Raw genomic sequence first — 23,600 nt, forward strand, 5'->3', positions numbered from 1 at the left:
ACCAAGCTAAAATGAAAGGAAATGAACACATAAGAGGGTTAATAAGTTGATACTTTATCTTTTTCAAAAGGGGCATGCTAGGCACACTAATAATATGTTCCAATACATGCTAAGGGCCAATGTGTGCCAAGTGCTAATTTTTGTCAATGCAATATTATGCCAAGGAGTTCCAGGGCATGCTAGGGACTATAGGGAATGCCAACACATGATAGGGGAGTGTTATGTTATGATATGGCATGCCAACATGTGCTTTGGCATCCTACTCATGGCAAGATGTTCTAGGTACAAAGATGTTCCAAGACATGCAAGGTGCCAAGGAATGTTAGTGTATTGTTCCAAAGCATGTTAAGGTGTGCCATGAGTGTTGAGGAGTGCTAAGTCTCTCTCATTAATAGAATTGATAGAGCTTGATTATGTATTAAATAATATAGTTCCTATACACACTAGTGGAAGTTTATTTAAAGGAAATTTGCTAGATAATAAACCTAATAGAGATGAATCATGTGTTGACTCATAGGAAGACTACATTCTTATGACTTGAGGGAAATGATACACACTAATTACGTCTTAACAAATTGGCTAGCTATTATAACCACTATGACCTTGGACACATAATGAAAAAGACTCCACAACGATGGTCTTAAATCATTATGTTTTGCCAAAAAATATAATAACAGGAACATAGTGTCATCAAAAACTCATTGGAGTGATCAATGATGACGAACATTTTTTGACCGTCACCAAAAGTAACCAAAAAGAGCATTGGTGAGGGTGAATAAAAGATCGTCACTTGAAGTGTCACCAAAGAGAGAATTAGTGATGGGCAATTAACAACCCTCACCAAAAGTGTCATTGAAAATGGCTTTGGTGACAAACCTTAAAGGACCGTCACTATATACACTTACAACAATGATTTTTTAAAGACCGTCACCATGTGCGACATTGGTGATGGACCTCAAAGGTCCATCATAGACATGAAGCGTCATCAAAAACTCATTGGAATGATAAATGATAACGAACATTTATTGACCATCACCCAAAGCAACCAAAAAGATCATTGGTGACGATCAATAAAAGATCGTCACTAGAAGTGTCACCAAAGAGAGAATTAGTGAAGGGCCTTTAACGAACCTCACCAAAAGTGTCATTGAAAATGGCTTTGGTGACAAACTGTAAAGGACCATCACTATATACACTTACAATAACATTTTTTTAAAGACCGTCACCATATGCGACATTGGTGACGGACCTTAAAGGTCCGTCACAAGCATGACCCTCACCAATGACCTTTTTCTTGTAGTGTTATTATATTGTAGATTAGCTATCTGATCTTCAGTATAGAAATCTGTTATCATTTATCTCTTGCCATTGCTTATTAAGATCAGATTTCTGGGTAACTGTTTAATCAGAAATCTGTTATCTTATCCTGATTTAATAGCCAATAACATTACGTGAACTAATTCCTAATGCTATTGGTTAATTATTTGTTGTTTTCAATAACATTATGTGAACTACTTCCTAATGTTAGTGATTCATTAATTATGATTAATTGATCTCTTAAACATAGCATGATAAGAAATTACAATGTCAGTTAAATGAACTATTTCTTTAACCAGATATTCATCATAACATTTTTCATGCTAAAATCCTAATTATTATTAGTCTTTCTCTTGGTTGCATGGAGGACTAATTCTTCATCCAATTGAGATAGTCTTAGGGAATATAGAGTTAGATTTTCATTTAGTTTAATGACTGCATTTCTATAATTCCTCTTCTTAAAGAGGCAAAGCATTAGAGGTGCTTTGGTTGAGCCCCAAATCAGCTTAAGTGATTACTTTCATGCCAAGCTAGCAGCAAGAGAGTCATCTTGATTGCTCTTTCTCTGTTGGTGAGAGGATAGAGATATTATAATCCAACAGAGATATAGAGAAAGGGTGATTGGACCCAATAGAACCAGTTGGAACCACCATTCAATGGATATAGATCTGAGTTACAGATCTTGACTGGGTGGTATCCTTAAAATGTTGATTCAACCATTTTTGCTGATCAACATTTTTGGTGCTAGAAGGAGGGCCTGTTTTAAATTATTTGTTAAAGTTTTTATTGCAGAATTTTAAACCTTGAAATATGTGTTCCTCCCAAAAACCTCCTTAGAGATGCTTTAGTGTATCACAATCAAACACTACTCCAATCAATGGATTTAAAACATTTTCAAAGGTAAAGTTCAATGGTAAGTCTTCTGCCTTCAATCAAATTTTTCATTTCATTTCAAATTCTCAAAAAATTAATATTAGTGAGGTTGATCTTGGCAGGATTTTCACATATACTCTAATAGGTCAAGCAAAAGATTGGTGTCTTTCACTTCCAGTTGCCTCAGTACATAGCTAGGATGAGTTTGCAACAATGTTCCTTCAGGATTTTCAACGATACAACTACAAAAAGGTGTGCAAAAAGCTACTTGAATTGCGTAGGACAGAAGGTGAGCCCTTGGATCGATTTTCAGTTAAATTGAAATTGAAATTAATGTTCTTTAAATCCAATGACCTACCTATTGAACATCAATTCACAAGCTAGTTTAAGTATTTAATTTCTCTTCCTTGTAATTATAATGAAGAATCAAATACCAAGGAAAACATTAATAAAGTTATTTACGACAATGAAAATATTGAACTTGGTTCTTCTTCATCTTCAAAAATTGTTTTAATTGATTCCCAATCCTCAAATGAATCTATTTTTGAAAGTGAAAAAGATAACAGTTCAAACACTCCCTCTCATAGTCATAATGATTTCAATGATTATAAATCAACTCCAATTTCTCAATCCTACAATGATAATGTACCTTCTTGCAGCTTTAATCTTGAAGATAATAATGATTTTAAATTCATAATCACTTGTAAAAAGGAAATCTCTGTAAACAAACTTTCACCATGTTGTAACATAATTTGTAACATAGATGTATATTACAGATTACATTTCTCTCATTCTTTTCAATTCTTTCTTTTTTCAATTTTTTTTTTGATTTTGTGCACATACTACACTGACATCTTGAGCAACAAACTTCCATACTCCCAACAAATGCATTAATTAGAACAAGCAATAATCAATTTCAAAATTTCAATCATCTATTTCAATTTCTTCTTAGGTTGAGGTTCTATCTTATGATTGGACAATTGATTTCAGATTTCCAAATGCATTTTACACGATTGATAACACTCAAGATTACATCTATACATTTTGACTAGCCATGCATTCTTTTTAGGAATCTTCCTCATTTCTATCAACTTGATTATTTTGAAAAGAAGATTTTTGATTTTTCTTTTTCTTTACAGCAACCTTTCATTTGCAAAGATTTAACATTTAATATTGGTTTGTTATTTCCTCCTTCTTTGAATTCTTTTCAAACATCTGAATCACATCCTTATCTTGATGATCCTATAGGCAAATATTTGAAAGAGTTTCAAGGGAAGTATTTTGTAGATAATTTTATTTTTATTTTTTCAATTTTAAAAGTATGTAGTGTGTTTCATTTTTGTTTTGATGTTTCAGCTATGGTTTTATTTTTGATAACATTTTTTTTTTGCATGCATGGAGTAAACAAAGAACTTGAATGGTTGCACTGGAAGTTTGATCTTACCAAGCCATAATCTACTTTTTATATTAGGATTAGGAAAAAATTAGATTTCCTTTTGTTAATGTTTTGTAGATTGAATAAAAAGATTGTTTTTAAACATTTTAAAATACGTGGAAGAAAATGAATACTAATGAGGTAAAATTATTATCAAATTCTTCCCGGTTTGCATTTGCATTTTTATTATCATCCATTAGCATTTTTATTTCAGTTTGTTCTTTTCTGCTTTAGCTTTTTCTTTCTTATAATTTTGTTGTTCTTTTTGTAGGTTTTGGTTTGATCCATCTTCCACGAATAAGACAGTCGTGATAAATGTAAATGCTAAATAGCCTTACTCAGGGAGTTTTCCTTAACTTTTAATTTTCCTTATCATTTTCGAGATATGTTTTTAAAGAAAGTCTTGATTAAGGAAATAAATCCATGTTAAGCTCTCAAATGAAATTTTTAATCACAACTCTTCATTAGGTAGTTTTTAACAAAATCATGAACAAGAAACTAATTTAACAAGACAACATTTTACTTGACAAATACATAACAAGATATTAAATTCCTTATGTCAGGATATTGCTTTTATCTTATTTGAGTTATGCCTATTTCATGATCTTTCTTGTAATGGTTTTCTTTATTTTATTTTGGTTTGAATTTCTCTTTTTCCCTTCTTTTAGACCTGATTTCACGACATCACATTTTGTTTCCTTTTATTTTTTTTTGTAAGCTTGGTAGATCATTCCTTTTCATTAAAATATGAACAAGCTACAACCACATAAAAACAGGTTAGGTGGTCTCAACTTACCCATCAAGAAACCAAGTTTTTTGACCACCTAACCACATGATAAGCCATCTAGTAGCAAAAAATATTGAGTCTATCTATCCAAGCTATATAAGTTTGATTATCATGTCCACATCCACACTCTATTTGTATATGTATATATATGACTGTAAACTAGAAATTAAAAGCTATCCGCATAAAGAAATAAAAAATAATTGAAAGCCAACAAGTTATTCATCCTACGTGACAGAGGTAGATGCAACCAGTGTCGGATCTTTAGCACTCGATCCTGGTAGCTCTGTTGGCGAAATAAAATAAGGGAAGTGTCTCTCCATGTGCCCAAGGCATCCATCTTGTTTCTGCAATTGGAATGGCAGCTTCTAAAAATCATGTTTGTAATTATGGAAATCCTGAATCGCAGTTTCCATGCTCACCGAGATTTGTTTCAGGGCCTTGCCCAAGAGACTTTCCATCAACTAGTAAAGACACAGAGTCTATTTAAATTGAGTCACTCTCCCTTTAGTGTGACCAAGATCCAGAATGAGGAGTCTCTAGTCCTCCATTTCAACTTCATTCGCACTCGCTTGTCAATTTAGTTCCTCCTCCCATTCTTCTATGAGCCTTTTGATCTCATCATTGGTGCCTTCCTTGTATGCAGTGGATGCTTAGTCTATCAAGTTAGCCACAGACTTTCTACCATGTTGCTTGATCGAGGAGCTTGGTTCCTCCTTTACCTCAGCCACCAGAGGTCTCTTACCTTGACCCTTCCCTTTCATTGTTTTTTCCATTACCTCACCGACTCGGTGCCTGCCTATCAAATTTTGTGGAAATGAAGAGGTTGACCTTGATGCTCTTCACACCCTAGACTACTTGCCATGTCGAGGACCTGATATGGGAACACAACACAAAAATTTCTAGAACATTATATTCTATTTTTTCGTCGCCCGCAGGTTCTGCCATTCCACAAAGTCTGCCACCCCTAGTTCAGTTGCATCATGATAGAATTTAAGGATCCCAAACCCAACATGTCCATTACTGGCATCCTGGTGCAGGGTCCTTTGCCTTAGTTGATGCCCTAACATAACCAATGCTTTGCAGACGCTTCGACCCCGGCCTTGTGAACAAGGCCCCAACAGATGGCCAGTCACAGACCCTTTCGTAGGGTGCCCCAACCCACTAATGCTAAGCCTCTCACGTCTAATTCCAACATTTGTATGGCTATTCCCCCAACCTAAGTGACTCATCATCGTCTCAGCATGACCCTTACAAAAACTGCAACACAAGCTCTAATTGTCTAGCCCCAAGAGACAACCATCCATCTCTCTGCTTGTTGGTCGAATTCCATTCAACCATCTGAGGTTGGCATATCTAGTGCTAGATTCATTACTAGTCCTAGACCCTAGATGACCTTGCCGCTCGACAACATCCCCACAACTTTTTTGACTCGGGTGTTGGGTGCTTACCCTTAAGAGCCAACCCATCAAAACCTCTGCAACAACCTCAGTGAAGACATCATGACAAATAATGACAATATAACAAACATTGAAAACTTCCCATCTCCCGACCCCTTGGTTTACAAGACATCCTAGATAGAAGCATATGCCCAAGCTGACATCCTTGCCCTCACGCTAGATAAGCCCCATGCGAGAGAGTAAAATCCCATAACGGGTTGATATTAGGGAGGTTCTAGTGCAGCTGGGGTTCTACCACCAGACTCCCAACGTCGAGCACTTCTCCCAGCCCAATTTACCACTACCCACCAGCCAATTTCCCCCATGCATATCCCAATTAACTAACCAGACAGAGAGAAACATGATGGAGTGAACGTAGAACCAATTTACATACCTGGTAGCCAACGTTTGGAGCCGATGGAACCTCTCCCTCTTCCAAATTTGTTGCTCCACTCTCTCCTCCACCTTCTCTCACCTTACTCTTATCCTCCACAGCGATCTAGAAACTTACCAAAGTATTTCTGCCACCTTTCTTCCTGACATTTTTCTTAAACATGCCAAATGCCATCGCATCCATTGCCTCGAGTTTGTGGGGCACGGTGGCATAATTCCTCTGTGTACTCATCATTAAGATGGCCTTAATGGATCCATCTGACAACTTGCACCTTGATCAGGGGTTAAATTTTGTTTCCTTTTGAAAATCCCCTTGTGTGTTCTTTTGGTGATATTACCAACCTTTTAGTTGGAGGGCCTTTTCCACCCACCTTTCGTCTGATATATTGGAAATCTTTACTCTTATTTAATGAAATTCATTGGTAAAAGGAAGAATATCAGGTTAATTATCAAATTTCTATCTTTTAGATTTAGATTTGAAACTCTCATTATATTGTTTTTCTTTATCATTTTGATGATCTCACTTTATAACGTAAGAGATAATTATGTTTTTGCAACAACTTATATTATAAACAGCGCTTGCTAAAGCAACAAAAAGAAACAAACAAGTTTAGTATTTTTATAATTATTCTAAGTATCCCAATCTCTTAAGGAGAAGATTTGTCTCCCCATTTATGATAAAAGTATCAGAGTGTAAATCAAAATTTGTGTAAATACCTGAAAGATAGGGTGTCTCCGTAATGAACCAAACTATCATGATCATGGGTCTTGATGGTTATGACATTATTGTATATGGTCACCAAACCAAGATAATGGCTTATTGTAATTCGTTGTAAAACGAGAGGTCTCATCATGAACCAGCTTGTTCATGACTATCAACGCTTGTGAATGGAATTTTCAATATTTGATTACCAAGCCAGGACAATGGCTTTCAAAGTTATTAATGAATTATGTCTCCTCTGAAATATTTAAACATAGATGGGATACCCACATTTCCTTTGGGAAAAGAGGTAACCCTGTCGAGGCTATGGACACCTACTGGCAATAGTGGCTCTACCTATGACAACGAAATTTCATCTTTCTTACTAAACACAATGATAAGATTTTTTTCTTTAAGTTTAAGTTGTTATCAATTAAATAATTGTTGTCAAACTTGACTTTTATAATCAATTTTGGAGATATACAAAATGATAAAACTCTGTTATTCGTTATTGGGATTTCATTGAAAATATGAATCCTAGCACTTCAATTGATTTAACCTTATTCCTTTTTCTTAAAGTCTCTTCATTTTTTCTAGAGATAATTGTTCCTTCCTAGTATGTCGCCATTGTTGTGGTAAAAACACAACCACCCCCCCCCCCCCACCCCCCTCACCATTATTCACTTAATTCTCATCATGGGGACCCTTTGATTGAATGGTTGGTCATATTACTATTTGATTTAGAGTATTTGGATTGCTTCAATGAGTTTAATATTTTTCTATCTTCCTATCATAACGTGTTGACCTCATTTGGTTGTTTGGTTTGCAAACAGTTCCTAAACGAAGATTGGACATTTTCACTATTAAATGTATACAATGTACATTACTTTTTTTTTTTTTTTATAAAATTATTCGTTTGTAAATAATAAACCTTTATTTGTAAATATTAGTTTTATTAGTTTTATTTTAATTTTTAATCAATTTGATTAATTATGAAAATAACCCCGAGACCAAGATCTATTGTAAAGCAACGATAGGCCATATCCTTTTATCATAAAGCAATGCATATATTTTATTAACAAAAGTATATATATATATATATATATATATATATATATATATATATATATATATATTATATCAGAGTTTTTGGACATTGGATATCTGAGAAATTCCTAAGAATCCTCGATATCCAGAAGTCCCGAACCTCATACCAAGTGGTTTCAATTTATTTATATATTATAAACTATGAGTATTCGGAAGTACCCACCTACCACATCATTACTTCCGCTCCGGAGTATCGACGATTAGAGATTTTCAACTCAGCAAGAGTTTAAAAATTATGATCTTCGATAAGTGATATAACCTCCTACTTCGACCTCTGATATTCTCTCCGTGTTGATATCCCAATGCGCCTCCATCTCCGGCTTCTAATATGTACAAATCTCCAATATGTCAGACTCGATATGAATTAAGATTTGGTTTAATTGTGAAATCACGTCCACTTGTATATCGGAACTTTTGAAATGATACACATAAAATATCTGATAAAACCTAATCTTCCAATCTCAGATATGGTTACGGATCTGATGGGCTTTATCACAATGATTTAATACAAAATCACATCCGGTCTATATCAGATTTCCACAATATCGTAACTTTGGCTATGTTGCGACCATTTCAAAACCTCCGATACTTATCAGCTCTTTCCATGTGTCGCTCATGCTCTAACCATTATTATTATTATTATTATTATTATTATTATTATTATTATTATTATAAATTCAAAAGCCACTTAATTTAAAAAGTCTCTTGGCATAAGTATAGTTTAATGCATTTTTATATTTTAATCTATGTTTTCACTATTTTAATATAAAAGCCAACTATTTTCCATTGACTCTATTTTCTATTTGACAGATAGGCTTCCAAGGCCAAAGAAGGAACAAATCTAGTCAAAGAAACTCCTTCGGTTGGTGCAAAACAAACTTAAAATTAGAAAGGGTTGTTGAAGTTGTTATTCAAAGACCACCATGTCTGCGAATTCCACCTATCAGTTCCATGTAAGTTGTATAATCTTATCAGAGCACTAACCAAGCTGGGATTTTCTTAACCATGACAATCTATATTCAACCAAAGCTCGAATAGAAGCATGACCTCCAGATCTATATTCTTTTAATAAACTCTATTGTTGAGAGAAATGGGGGGGGGGGGGTGGGTGGGGGTGTTGTTATTATTTCTCCTTGTATAAATATTACTTCTTGGATGAGTCTAGGAAGGGGGGAATGCACGAGATAGAGTAGAGAATAGAATAGAGAGGCATTATTAAAATAGGTGATTCTTTCACAGATCTATGATTTATGTGATTAGTGTTTGGTATCTTTCATTTCTGACCTGTGTAAAGAGGAGCAGGGTTTGTACTATTTAGTTGTTGTTTCTATCAGCAGGGTTCACGACTTGGAGGAGGCTTGTTGAAGATAAAATCTTGTATTGAGCGAGAGAGGAGGTTTGATTAGTTTTTATAAAGATACTATTGTTTTTAATAAAAAATTGCATTCCTTTTTGGTAGTAGAATTATGTCTATGGAATTTATAATTTTCACTACTATTAATATTGATTATTATATTGTAGATTAGCTATCTAATATTCAGTGTAGAAATTTGTTATCATTTATATCTTTTCATTACTTATTAAGATCAGATTTATGAGTAACTATTTACTCAAAAATCTACTATCTTGTCCTGATTTAATAACCAGTAAGGTTATGTGAACTAATTCCTAGTGTTATTGGTTCATTATTTTTTGTTTTCATTAACATTATGTGAACTACTTCCTAATGTTAGTGATTCAACCGTTATGATTAATTGATATCTTAAACATATCATGATAAGCAATTACAATGTCAGTTAAATGAATTGTTTCTTTTTCTTGGTTGCATGGAGAACTAATTCTTCATCCAATCGAGATAGTCTTAGGGAATATAGAGTTAGATCTGCATTTAGTTTAAAGACCACATTTCTAGAAGTCCTCTTCTTCAAGAGGCAAAGCATTATAGGTGGTTTGGCTGAGCCCCAAATCAGCTTAAGGGATTACTTTCTTGCCAAGCTAGCATCAAGAGAGTCATCTTCATTGCTATTTCTCTGTTGGTGAGAGAATAGAGATATTATGAGTGAGCAGAGATATAGAGAAAGGGTAGCTAGAACCAGTTGGAACCACCATTCAACGAATATAGATCGAAGTTACAGATCTTGACTGGGTGGTATCCTTGAAATGTTGATTAGGCCATTTTTTCCGATCAACAATTTCCTATACCTAGATATACTCCTTTATACTCAAATGAAGGGTTTACCTTGTAAAATTTGTCCTGGTCTTGGGATATAACAACTTATAATCCATTTCAAAGAATACCATGTTTACAACACGAAAATGATACTTACCCAAACCAAAATAACTAAAGCACTGAAAAGAAGATTGCAACATTGACTTTTTCTCCCTTAGACCAATGCCCTTAAACATAATAGCATGGGGGTTTCCTAGAGTCAGTGCCTCTTTTGATTCAACCATTGGTTGTTGTTATGTTAACCTAATGTCTCCAAAGTATAATGCCTTCATCAAGACTTCTTTGGACTTAATAAATATATCCAACTTTCCCATATATTAACCCCACCTGATTAAATGGCCTTCCCCTCGCTAAATATGGTGCCTCACTAGATTTTTTGTAACAAAACTTAAAAAAAAAAATTAAGACTATAATTAGTAGCTATTTCTATATACATGACATCTTATAGGCTTGAAATGGATACCTACATATTTGGAATATTAATAGTGTTATAGGTCCCTTAGTTAAGTACAATCTTCTGTACAAGACCCTCTATAAGGTCCACTATCCCCAAATTGTGTGCAATAGTACATATATCAAAACATTGAAAAATATTGCTTGTTTCCAAAACAATATAAGAATATCGATTATTTTTTTGACAAGTCCATCAACAAGAAGTCTAGTAGAAAATTAAGAAGCTTTACTAGGATTGGTTATAAATATGTTTTTATCTAGTCTAATATCAAAAAAGAGATTCCACGTCTTCAATGAAAGTATTTAGTGGCCTTATAACTAATGACATGCCAAAATATTTAAAGCATCTTCCTCAAATTGGAAAGATAAAGGTCAATCACCCTTGCACCAACATATGGAAAAGTGGGAGCTAACTTAACATTAACATTCATTTTCCTTCGATTCAAGTTTTGGAGTGATTGGTCCAACAATTTATGACCATAAAAATTCCCAACCAATGCTTGGTTTGCTAATTCCATGACTTGATGCATTTTAGTGTCTTCTGCAAGTACCAATTTGATTTATTGCTTCTTCTATTTTACACACCTCCCTTTTGTAATGAAGACAACCTACAATCCAATGCACTTCTTCCCATCTATCACCGAACAATTGTGGACTAATGCTTTAGAGGAGACATTTGCAACGATGTTCTAACTCACTTATCTAGGCTAAATTGTGTCGAAAACTCCCCTCTTATTCTTTGTAAAATTAGCTACATAGGTTTGCAAATATCAATTCCTCTAATAAGTCTATATTATTCATAGTTTTGGCTTGACCTAGCTCAATCAAAGATGATGATACATGCATGAAGATAAGTTACATACAACACATTTCCCTAAAATATTATTAAACATGTACTTGATTTGACATCCAAAATAACCTTATTCCTAAAATATATATTATTCCCGAAGATCACTTACAACTTTAAAATCGCCTTAAGAGAAGAGGGCAAATGGCCTCTTGAAGAAAATTAATAACTTTATAGTAAGTCTTAAGAAATTGCATAATTCACTTCTAACTTCATAGTTTGCATGTTATTGGATCTCATGGCCCTAGCTTATATTCACACTACCATATTCTAAAGGTTTTACCCTTTTCTTTTGTCTTTTTATGTGCATATTTTCTTATTAGTTTTGTCCAATACCTAGTAAAAAATTGTTAAAATGCTATATTTAAAAATGCAGTTTAAACTTTTCAAAAGTCTTAGATCCATTTATATATTCAACAATATATTTAGAATAATAAAAAAATAATAATATTATAAAAAAAATTATTACAAAATTCTAATAATTAAATAATTAAACTTCACCCATCCCCACTAACCATAAATTAACAATTTATTTATTAATGTAACACACTGAAACAAGACATGAAAGGGAAATGACACCCAGTGTTAAAAGTATAGCCCGCGTAGTCATAGTGTTCAAGTTTGGTTCTCACAGAGGAATCTCAATGACATGAAGCCGGCATAGTCATAGTGCTCAAGTTTGGTCCTCGCCGAGGAATCTCAATAATGGGAAGTTCTTTGTAGACTTTGAACATTTGGGCCATGTGCTTAACTTGGATTATACCAGTTTCTTAATACATCACGTTTAAGCATCTTGCCAGAAAGTTTTGAACGGTGAGTTTTATAAAGTATTGAGCGTCAACCATCAAAATAAAGTTAATAAAGAAGAAAGGGTGCATTAAAACTCTAAAGTAGACGATGTTGAATAAGTAGTCTTTCCCAATAAGGAAAGAAGGGAGCATTAAAACATCCTCAAAATGTGTAGAATAGGAAGTCGAAGTCTAAAGTAGATGTTGATTAAGTAGGCTTTACACCAAACACACACCCAAAAAAGGCAAGAAAAGAAACCTCATAATAACTCGTGAAAAAAATCGATCTGCGACAGGTGAAAACTCAGATACCCAGGCGGTGTGAATATTTCGTGGACACTGTTCTCATATTACTTTGTCAATGTGTTAGAAAAGGCAAACAGTGTGATATATTAGTCACATGGGAGGTGGCATCTGATTATTGTTAAATTAGATTAATGTAGGCGAGGGAAGCATGACTACTCTTCTCTGGGCTTGTCCGAAGATTTTGTGCACATATTAATTTCTCATCTGGTTAAAAAAACAAAGGCAAACTGCGTTATATAAGTCACGTGGGAGGTGGCTAGTATCTGATTGTTGTTAAAGTATTAATGATTCCTCTTCTGTCTGCGTTTTCTCAACCCGGTCCCACTCTCTCTGATCTGTAACATCAGAGTCATGGAGATCACGCGCCATTGATGCACGGCGTATTTCTTGATCTCACGACGCGAGGTCTCGCATTAAAATATTGTAAATAGAAATTAAGATGAGTGGCTAGTTCCTCTGTCCGAAAACGCGGTACTATTTTACAGACATATCTCCCAAACAATTCCACAACATGCTTAGTTAAGGCAAGGGCTAACGAGCCTGCCCGCTCAGCTGCAAGCTTGTTAGCCATATCTAACACACGCACTATGATTTTCTAAACACTCCGTCCGCACCTCGTGTTATATGGCTAACGAGGTTGCAGCTGAGCGGGCATTTAATGCCCTATGGCAGGCTCGTTAGCCCTTGCCCTTAGTTAATACCGGGCATACCGATATTTTATATATACACTTTCTCGAGTATTTATTTCTATCTAAAATTTAAAATTTAGTAGATGTGTTTTAAAAAAAATGTTGGGAATATAAAAGTAATTTTTTATTAAAATAAATTGTATTTTAATTTGTTGACGATTGAATTCTGGGTTTTGGAGTTTTGGTGTTTGGAATCGATTTGCAGCAGCCTTACTCGTATTCTATGTTAAAAATAGATACAATTTAATTAAATAATAATATAAATGTACATGATTTACATCATTTGTGAATAGCATCTTAATGTGGATTGTTTTATAAGTAAGAATGAGGGAGCTTTTCAGTTGCACCCTAGCATTTGAAAGTCCCAAACTCAATCAACATATTTTAGCTTTGGTAAACTCACATTTAAGATTTCCATATCCAACTATAAAATAAAGCTATTATATAAAAGGCATTTTATAAAAACATTTATCTATAATTAACATACAAACATTAAAGAAAGTACATAAAAATTCTCAAAATCCAATGAAAACTGCTACTTCATGGACACTAACAACAAAATCACTTCTATTATAACCCTCCAATTTGATTACTTTGTTCCCATAGATCAGTTTTTTATATAGCATGCTAATGGCCCATGCTGGCTAGCATGTCAAGTAACTCTGTACATCAAAGCTTTACACTTCAGCTTTATGGGTTTACCATTAAGTATGCACAATGCATGATTGTATGATCTAAGTGGAGACAAGAGTGTCCAAATACCCACTATGGATGAACCTATACCTATATTAGAATCATAACACTATGGAGATCTAGAACATTCTATGCTTATCTTAAATTCTCATCTTAAAATCTTGATAACGTAAATGGTGTGCGATGTGATGCTTACCCATAATTTATTTTAATTTTTGCAATTTTATTTAAAATCATTTATAAATTAAATATTAAAATTATATATATAAGGGATATCCTCTAATTTTTAACTTAATAAATTGATAAATTTAAAAATTAAGTAAATATCATCATTGAAAATATAAAGTTTAATATAATTATTATTTAATTAAAAAATATATAAATAAATACCTTCCAAACTTGACTTTCAATTACTGACTTGAATTGATCCACTCCTGGAATAAAATCAATTAATCTCCATTGGTCAGATCTTATATAGATATCCATTAGTTCAATCACAAATAACAGAAACAAATCAATTAATCTCCATTGGTCAGATCTTATATAGATATCCATTAGTTCAATCACAAATAACAGAAACAAGTATTGAGCTCAGTAAGATATAAAATTATGGTCAGAATAAGTATCGATAGCACAAATAAATAAATAAATTAAAATATTTGAAATATTTATTGTTGTAAACACTTTAACTCAAGGTTGGAATTTCAAAACCAATATACTAATTAAATTTAATTAAATTTGACGGTTTTCACACCTCTCCATCAATATTCACATTAACTTCTAATACTTTCAGATCATCTCCCTGTCTTTATGGAATTAAGGATTGAAACTTCCCGAAATTATCCATTCAAGTTCAGCCGGGGATGGTTAAAATTTGAAGAACTTAATCACATTATTAGATGCAAGTGGAAACGTGTTCACCTACGTAAGCCTAAATTTGTGGTACAAGACTTTGGAGAATCTCATTTACATTAAATAAAGAAAGGTTTTTTTGGATTCACAACTTACATTAAAGAAATAAACGTTTTTTTGGATTCACAACAGGAAGATGGAAGGCAAAATTTTGTTTGATTTAGACTTTAAATAGATAGTATATTCAAATCTAATCCAAGTAGTTTACGCTTAGATTTAGAAAATTGTAAGCTGAAGGAGTACCAAAAAAAGAAGTCGAGACATTATTAATGGAGAAAACAACCTTTTGGTTAAAAAGTCGGATGCTTTTGATTATTGAAGGTTACATGAATTCAATTATTTTTTCTAAATTTATGAATATCACGAGATCGGTTAATCACATTGATTATTGAAGGTTACATGAATTCAATTATTTTTTCTAAATTTATGAATATCACGAGATCGGTTAATCACATTGGGAAGATTAAGGATGAAAGGGGAATTGGGTGAATTCTTATAAGGAGATGGCTAAAATTGGTAAGGTTTTTTTCTATAATAATTTTACTGATATGGGGTTATTTAATATTAATTGTCAGACCAGGGGTAACTCCTCAAAACAATTCATTGTATTCATTCAAGTTGGTCTTTATTATATACATGAAAGAGAGACTGTTCATTTCATTTTCGGGTGACTTTTCATATTTTCTATTATTTATTTACATCAATTACACTTATTCACCTAATCCTGATGATTAAGTGTCAACATTCCCCCCCTTAATCTGAAGGGATGTTGGTGAGTCCAAGCATCGTTCTGAATCTTTCAAGCTTTTCTCTTCCAAGCGCTTTGGTGAAGATGTTTGCAATTTGCTCACTAATGGAACAATGGCATAGATGGATTGTTTTGGCCTCAACATGATGTCGAATCAGATGATATTTAGTATTGATGTACTTCGTTCGATCATGGAACTTTGGGTTCTTGGCCAACTTTATTGCCGAGGTATTGTCAATCATGAATGGAGTCGATTGTACTTGTTTTACCTGCAAATCTTCAAGAATTTTCCCGAGCCACGCAATTTCTTTGTTGCCTCAGGCGCTGCCACATATTCTACCTCTGTTGTGGAATCTGCTGGAACTGATTGTTTGCGTGATCTCCAGGAGACAGCTCCTAATCCAAGACTCATAGCATAACCTGAAGTAGATACCCCAGTTTCTTTGTCTCCATCTAAGTCTGAATCAGAGTATCCAATCAAGTTGAAGTCCTGCACCTGTGTATACTTGATTCCAAAGTCTTGAGTTCCCGTTAAGTACCTTAGAACTCTTTTTGCAGCAGACCAATGTCCCTCACAAGGCTTTTGCATAAACTTGGAGAGGATTCCAACAGAAAACGAAATCTCTGGTCTGGTAGTAGTTAGATAGTTGAGACTTCCTACAAGATGTTTATACTTTGTTGCATCCTCAAATTCTTTTCCTTCAATGGATGTGAGCTTTAAGTTTTGTTCCATTGGAGTAGTAAGAGGATTGCATTCTGTCATGCCAAACCTGTTCAACAGATCTCCAATGCACTTCGTTTGAGAAAGGAATAGGGATTTCGGATGTTGAGTTACTTCAATACCAAGATAGTAATGAACATAGCCCAAATCAGTCATTTCAAAACCTTTCCTCAATTCCTTCTTTATGGACGCAATGTAGCTTTCACTGTTCCCTGTCATCAAAAGATCATCTACATATACCACAAGATACACAACTGTTTTGCCAACTTTCTTAACAAATAAAGTTGCATCATCAGGATCATAATGTTTGAAATTGAGTTTCAAAAGATGCTCTGTTAGTTTTTCATACCAGGGTTGCAGTGCTTGTTTGAGGCCATACAAAGATTTCATAAGTTTGCATACTTTATGTTCTTGTCCTTTCACAACAAATCCTTCCAGCTGGGACATAAAACCATTCTCTTTTAGATCTCCATTCAAGAAATTAGTTTTTACATCCATTTGATGGAATTTCCAATCGTTCTGAGCTACTAAGGCAAAGAGTGTCCGGATGGTAGCCCATTTTGCTGTGGGGGCAAAAGTCTCCTCATAATCGACCCCTTCCTTCTGTGCAAAACCTTTTGCCACAAGCCTGGCTTTGTGCTTGTCAAGTGAGCCATCAACTTTATACTTGTTCTTATAGATCCACTTGAAGCCAATTGGTTTGGTTCCTAATGGAGGATCAACCAGCTTCCAAGTGCCATTCTTTATCAGGGCATCATATTCCTTTTGCATCGCTTCTTTCCATTCATCATGAGAAGTAGTGTATTTGAAGGAAGTTGGTTCAAAATCTGTAGACAAATTCAATTCACAATCATAAGAAACATCCATATCAACAAGTGAATTAGAGTGATCTACATCACCTCCATTTTGCTAGTTTGAGTTTCTAGTTCCTGTCTTTCCAACCTCATCAGGATGAACACTTTCAAGTGTCTTTGTCAGCCACTTTGGGGGACCTTTCTCAGATGGTCCAGGTTGCTCCGTTGATTGAGTTGGGACTGAATCAAGATTGAGTCTCCCAATTCTATCAATCAAATCACTTAAAGTATCATCCGTTGTTGGAGTTTCATGTGGGGGAGAGAGTGCTTCAGAAGAAGATTTTACAAGTTGATTTAGCATAGGAACCCCCCCATCAAGATGTGGAATCTGATTATAAAATCCTTGAAATGATTTTTCATTTGCGAATCTATCCAAGCGATCAAGTTGCAACTCAACAACATTGTCAATTTTGGATGATTCAAGAAAGATTACATCTCTAGATACAACAAACTTTTTATTGACTTCATCATAGAGACGGTATGCTTTGGAGGTGTTTGAATACCCCAGGAAGATACACTTACGACTTCTTGCACCAAGTTTGTTTCTATGTACCTTTGGTATCAAGGCATAACAGGTGGAACCAAAGACCCTGAGATGCTTTATTGAAGGAATGTGCCCATACCACATTTCATAGGGAGTCTTGTTTCTGATAGCATTAGATGGACATCTATTCTTTATATATACAACACATAGAACTGCATCAGCCCAAAACATCAATTTTACATTTTTGAAAAACATCATGGAGTGCACCATATTTAAGATTGTCCTATTCATTCTTTCAGCTACACCGTTCTGTTGGGGATTATAAGGCACAGTTGTTTGATGTTTGATCCCATGTTGGCGAAGATAGTTTTCAAATTCATTTGAAGTGTATTCTTTTCCATTATCAGTGTGAATAGAGCCAATATGAGATTGTGCATCATTTTCAATCCATTTATGAAAGTTCTTGAATGTTTGAAAAGCATCAGATTTGTTCTTCAATAAATAAACCCAACACATTATGGTGTAGTCATCAATAAATGTCATCATATATTTGTTTCCATTTGCAGAAGGAACAAGCATTGGACCCCATAAATCTGAATGAATGAGTTCAAGTTTTCTATGTGCTGTTGAATGTGAATCATGAAAAAACTATTTGCTATGCTTTCCTAGAATGCAAACATCACATTGCTTAAGTTTCCTAGGAATTGTAGGCAAACCAGTAACACCATTTTTCTTCAACAAGCGGAGGTTGTCATAGGTCAAATGTCCAAATCTAGCATGCCATAATAAACTTTATGGAAGTGTACCTTCTTCATAATGAGAATTGTATGAGAAATGTTGTGCACGAGCAGAGGTACCTTGCAGCTTGAGAAGCCTTTCTTCTTCTATTCCCCTCATGACAAGTGAGTGGTGAGATGCTTTTCTCACCTCAAGCTTGCCATCAAACATATGAATGGGGTGACCTCGCTGGCGGATGTGGACCAAGGACAACAAGTTTCTCTTCAACTGTGGGAGATATAGAACATGATGCAGAAGAAAATCTGGAAGACCAGGCAATTTGACCCTGATTGTGCCAAGCCCTGATAGCTTGAGTTTTGATTAGTCTGCAAAGTATACTGCTCCATCAATATTGTCAGTAAATTCTTCAAAAAAATCTTTTCTATGAGTCATGTGGCAAGTTTCTCTTGAATCAAGCAACTAATCATTTTTCCACGAAGCAAGTGAAGCATTAAATAAATCTTCATTTACTCCAATATTACATTGTGCCACAACATAATGAGCGGATTTAGGTGCTTTACCTTTGTCTGTGTCATTAGTTTTACCTTTGGCTTGGTTTCTTTGCTGCTCAATTTTGTCCCAAGGTAACTTGCACGTAGAGGCATCATGTGATCCATTTCTTTTGCAGCGTATGCAGTGCAAATCTGAATTTTCTCCTTGAGAGTGTCTGCACCCCTGCCTCTAAATCCTCTTCCTCTTCGACCATCTCTTCCTCTGGAAGAATCTTGGGCAAGATTCTTTTCTTTATGAGCAAGGCACACAGCGTCTTCAGAAGAAGATATGATTGAATGCATTGTAAAATCTAAGTGCTATAAAAATACTTCTGCGGCTAAAAAACTGATTCTAATATATGATATATGGAGGTAGAGGTATTATGTGATATTGTATCCCCTAGATTACATGCCATTGACCATCGAACGCTTCAACGTATGTGCTGTTAATGGATTTCGACCATTAAAAAAGGACATACCAAACGACAACAATATTTGAATAGTTTCCCCAAAATTTCTAAGTCTCCACACTTTTCTTTATGATTCTCAACAAGCTGGGATTATTTCCCCTCTTTACTTTTCCTAAAGAAAATTCAAAACCTTGTCTTTCATGTACCTATGACTATAGTGGTGCGGTCCCTTATTAATATATGCTAAAGCTTCATAATTTACATCCTTTCTTTATCATTTTATTTGAATCCCATGGTGTAAATAATAATGCAATTTCCTAAAGAAAATTCGAAACCTTGTCTTTCATGTACCCGTCGCTCTAGCCTGGCTCAAACTCGAGCGTTAATCAACAAATTGCAGTGAAAATTGGAAGGATTTTTTTTAGTGGATGCAACAAAGTTGCTGCAACGACTTCACAATAGGCATACACGGTCCATCGTTCAACCAACCCAACAAAAATGCCTAATGCACCAGGAGTTCAATGCATTCTTCAAGAATATTCAACACTGCTTCAATGCATTACTTAGAACAACAATCGACTTTCAAAGAAATAACACACAATTTCCAGATTTTACAGGAGAAGTTTCATCACACAAAGATGAGTATGATCCAACACACGCAGAACTCAAAATGAGGACAATAGTAGGAAAATACTAGTCCTTCACTAAGTAACAATCCTTCTTCCTGCTACGACACTCTAAATTCTAAAATGCGTAGGGGGGTGCTCTCCTTGGTGTTCCTTCCAGAATGTCGATGACATACGACTCGAAGACCACAGTCCAGGTGCAAGCAGACTCCATGAACTCGTTCAGCGTGGTCACCAAGTTGTAGTTGCGTAGCCGGTGCTCGCCTCTGAGAACGTGGAAGTTGATGGTGTGGTTTTCCGGGTCCAACTTCTCTAGGTGCTCCGTGCAGCAGCTTTTGGAGCACAACTTTTAGCAGAAACGCTTTCAACAATATTCACTGTATGATGGGGGAGAAGATTATACTGGGCAAGTATGTGAAACATGTCAGGATAGGTGAAGGATCGTATGGCAAGGTTTACAAATGCACAGTGAGGGAAATTTTAGCTCTCAAGAAAACTCGTTCTGGCTAGTAGCTTTTGGCTCTCTCCCTTTACGAAATCTATGGGATAAGATGGAGCTATTCTTTCTCAGCGTTGTGGGGATGTGGAGGATACGTGTTGTGGAGATGGGCATTTTTTTTTCCAATGACAAATTCACAATGTTTACAGAGATTGTCTAAGGTAGAGGTGGTAGCTGCTATGACAAGAGTCTCGATTTCATCGACAAGCAGCGAATGAAACCGTTTCAAAATTATGAGTCGGCTATATTCTGGGATGGGAGGTAGCGTCAAAGCTGCCAGGCAGAATCAGTAGAATAATGGTGAGAGAGCTGTTAGTTTGCATAGGCAGAATAGGGAGTTACAAAGCAGAGGGAAGCCAAAAATGAACCTGGCTCTAATACCATGTCAGACCAGGAGGTAACTCCTCAAAACAATTCATTTTATTCATTCAGGTTGGTCTTTATTATATACATGAGGGGGAGACTATTCATTTCATCTCCCGATGACTTTTCATATTTTCTATTATTTATTTACATCAGTTACACTTATTCACCCAATCCTGATGATTAGGTGTCAACATTAATGATCAACTGCAAATCATCAATTTGTATCCTCGTTTCTTCAATTTAGAGGTCATTCATGATTTAGGGCGTCCAACCACCTTAATAAAAATTTATATTATAATCCAAAATTTCCCAAGGACAAAAGCTATGGCCCTTGCTATTGGGTTGTTGAAATGTTTATCAAGTTTTTTTATTTAATGGGGGAAGACCTCCTTAAGGTGTTGGAGTATTCCAAGTTTGAAGGTTTAATCTCAAGTGGACTAAATGTGACCTTTGTTTCCCTGATTTTGAAGAAGTTTGATCCTGATACTTTTAGTGATTTCAGTCCTATTTCCTTGTGCAATGTGGTTACAAGATTATTGCACAATTTATAGAACTGAGATCGAAGGATGGGATGTCTAGAGTTATGTCACAAAATTAGTTTGGATTCATATGTAATAGATTCATTTTCGATGTTATTGGCATCGCACAAGAGGTATTTTATATTGTCAAGGTTAACAAAAAGCCAATGGTGGTCATGAAACTTGATCTTATAAAAACAAATGATAGGGTGGATTGGTCTTATCTACAACTTCTACTTCACAAAATGGATTGGGGGCTCAAATGGTAAGATGGATAATGGCATGTGTTCTTTGGCCAATTTCTCCATCATTTTAATGGAGCTCCTACTAGTTTTTTCAAAGCAACTCGAGGACTAAGACAGGTTGTCCTCCTTCACCCTATCTTTTCCTATTGGTCATGAAAGGACTGAGTAAGGCTTTTATTCAAGCCAATGCTATGGGTGATCTTTCAAAAATTCATATCACTCCTTCCAAGGCCATTACTAATTTATTGTTTGTCGATGATGTGATTTTTTTCGGGAAGGGAACAACTTCTGAATGGTATAGTTTTTTTAGACATTTTAAATACATTTTTCAACGCTTCGAGGATGGTTATCAGTCTAGAAAAATCTCTCTTCCTTACTAACAACTTGGAGGGAAGGGATGAAACTTCTATTAAGTAGTGTCTTCCTTACATGGGTACTTTGGACAAGGGCTAAAATATCTTGGATACTATATGGGGATGGCATGGCATTATCATAGATTCATTCAGGACGTTTTCGAAAATCAGACATCCAATAACATCTCTGCAAATAAAAGGGGTGAAGTTTCAGTGGGCATCAAAGTGTGTAGCCAGATTTGAGCAACTCAAGTATTTGCTGATGCGTGCAACCATCTTAAGGATTGTTGATTAGCTTTCACAAATACTTGTAAGGAAGGATTGGGTGGAGTACTAAGATAGAAGGAACATGTAATTTTCTATGAATCAAGGAAGTTTAATGAGAATGAAAGAAATTATGTCACTCATGAATTAGAACTTGCATATATCATTCACGCATTAAAAATGTGGAGGCATTGCTTGATCAGGTAGAAGTTCTTGTTGATGTATTGCAGCAGCATAGTCTCCTGTAAAAGATGATGGATTCACTTTCAGAAAATATATGCATCAAAATAGGATGTTAGCTGTAATACAATAATCTAATGCATACCTTCGGGATGAGCCATCTTTTGCATGGCAGTTGGAGCAATCATAATAGGCATTGATATCTTGAATCCCAACACAGTGGTACTCAGATCCACCTTTGTTACATCAACCAATATATAGGGATGGAACCTGATACATACAACATCAACCAAAATCTTTGTAATAATGTCAATTCCCCTGATGCTTGTAATGAAAGAGGTGCCATAATGTTCAAAAGTTTGGCCCAAGACAGGCTGACTAAAATTTAAAATTATACCTATTCAATGTTTATCTAATCTGATTGCAATCATAAAGTTGGTGAAAAAATAGATACGGGAGCTGAAGGTACATCTTTTTCAAATGACTATGTATTAGCTGAAGGTACAGTAGCTAAATAGGGGAGATTGTGGAATCCATAAGAAACTCATGATATGCAAGCAATTGAAGGGCGATCTTTGTAAAAAAAATAAAAAACAACCATGTAGAAACAAATTGAACCATTTCACATCCTGCTCACAAACTCAAGCTAAACAATTTTTAGACCCGTGTCTTCTGTAAGTGGATATCACAATGAGACTTTTCAGAACATTAGATACCTCAGTGTTAGACAAGGGCTGAACAAAGAGGAATCCTAGATAAAATGGAGACTTCTAACTTATTTTAAGTTTGATACATTATAGGTGCTAAATTCTTTTTCTAACACTAGTGTCGCTTCTGATCCTAAAAGAATCCCACAATGTTTTGATTTTTATTGAGAGCTGAGAAAGTGTTAAAACATGGGTACAAACTCATAACGTTAAAGAGGAGTATACTCTAAATATAAGATTTATCCGACGTGTCTACCTAGTCCTGTAAGCAAATCTAAAATAGAATGAATTTTCACTACCTATTTCTAATGTCAGACTCCCTATGTCCAAGTCGAGGTGTGTCCACAGTTAGTGCAATTGCCTTAAAACTAGGCCTCTTCACTCTTCTAAC

The sequence above is a fragment of the Pinus tabuliformis genome, chromosome 9 (genome assembly GCF_031772625.1).
Source record: "Pinus tabuliformis cultivar Carrire ecotype Pingquan chromosome 9, CPIR1, whole genome shotgun sequence".
NCBI classification, from domain to species: domain Eukaryota; kingdom Viridiplantae; phylum Streptophyta; class Pinopsida; order Pinales; family Pinaceae; genus Pinus; species Pinus tabuliformis.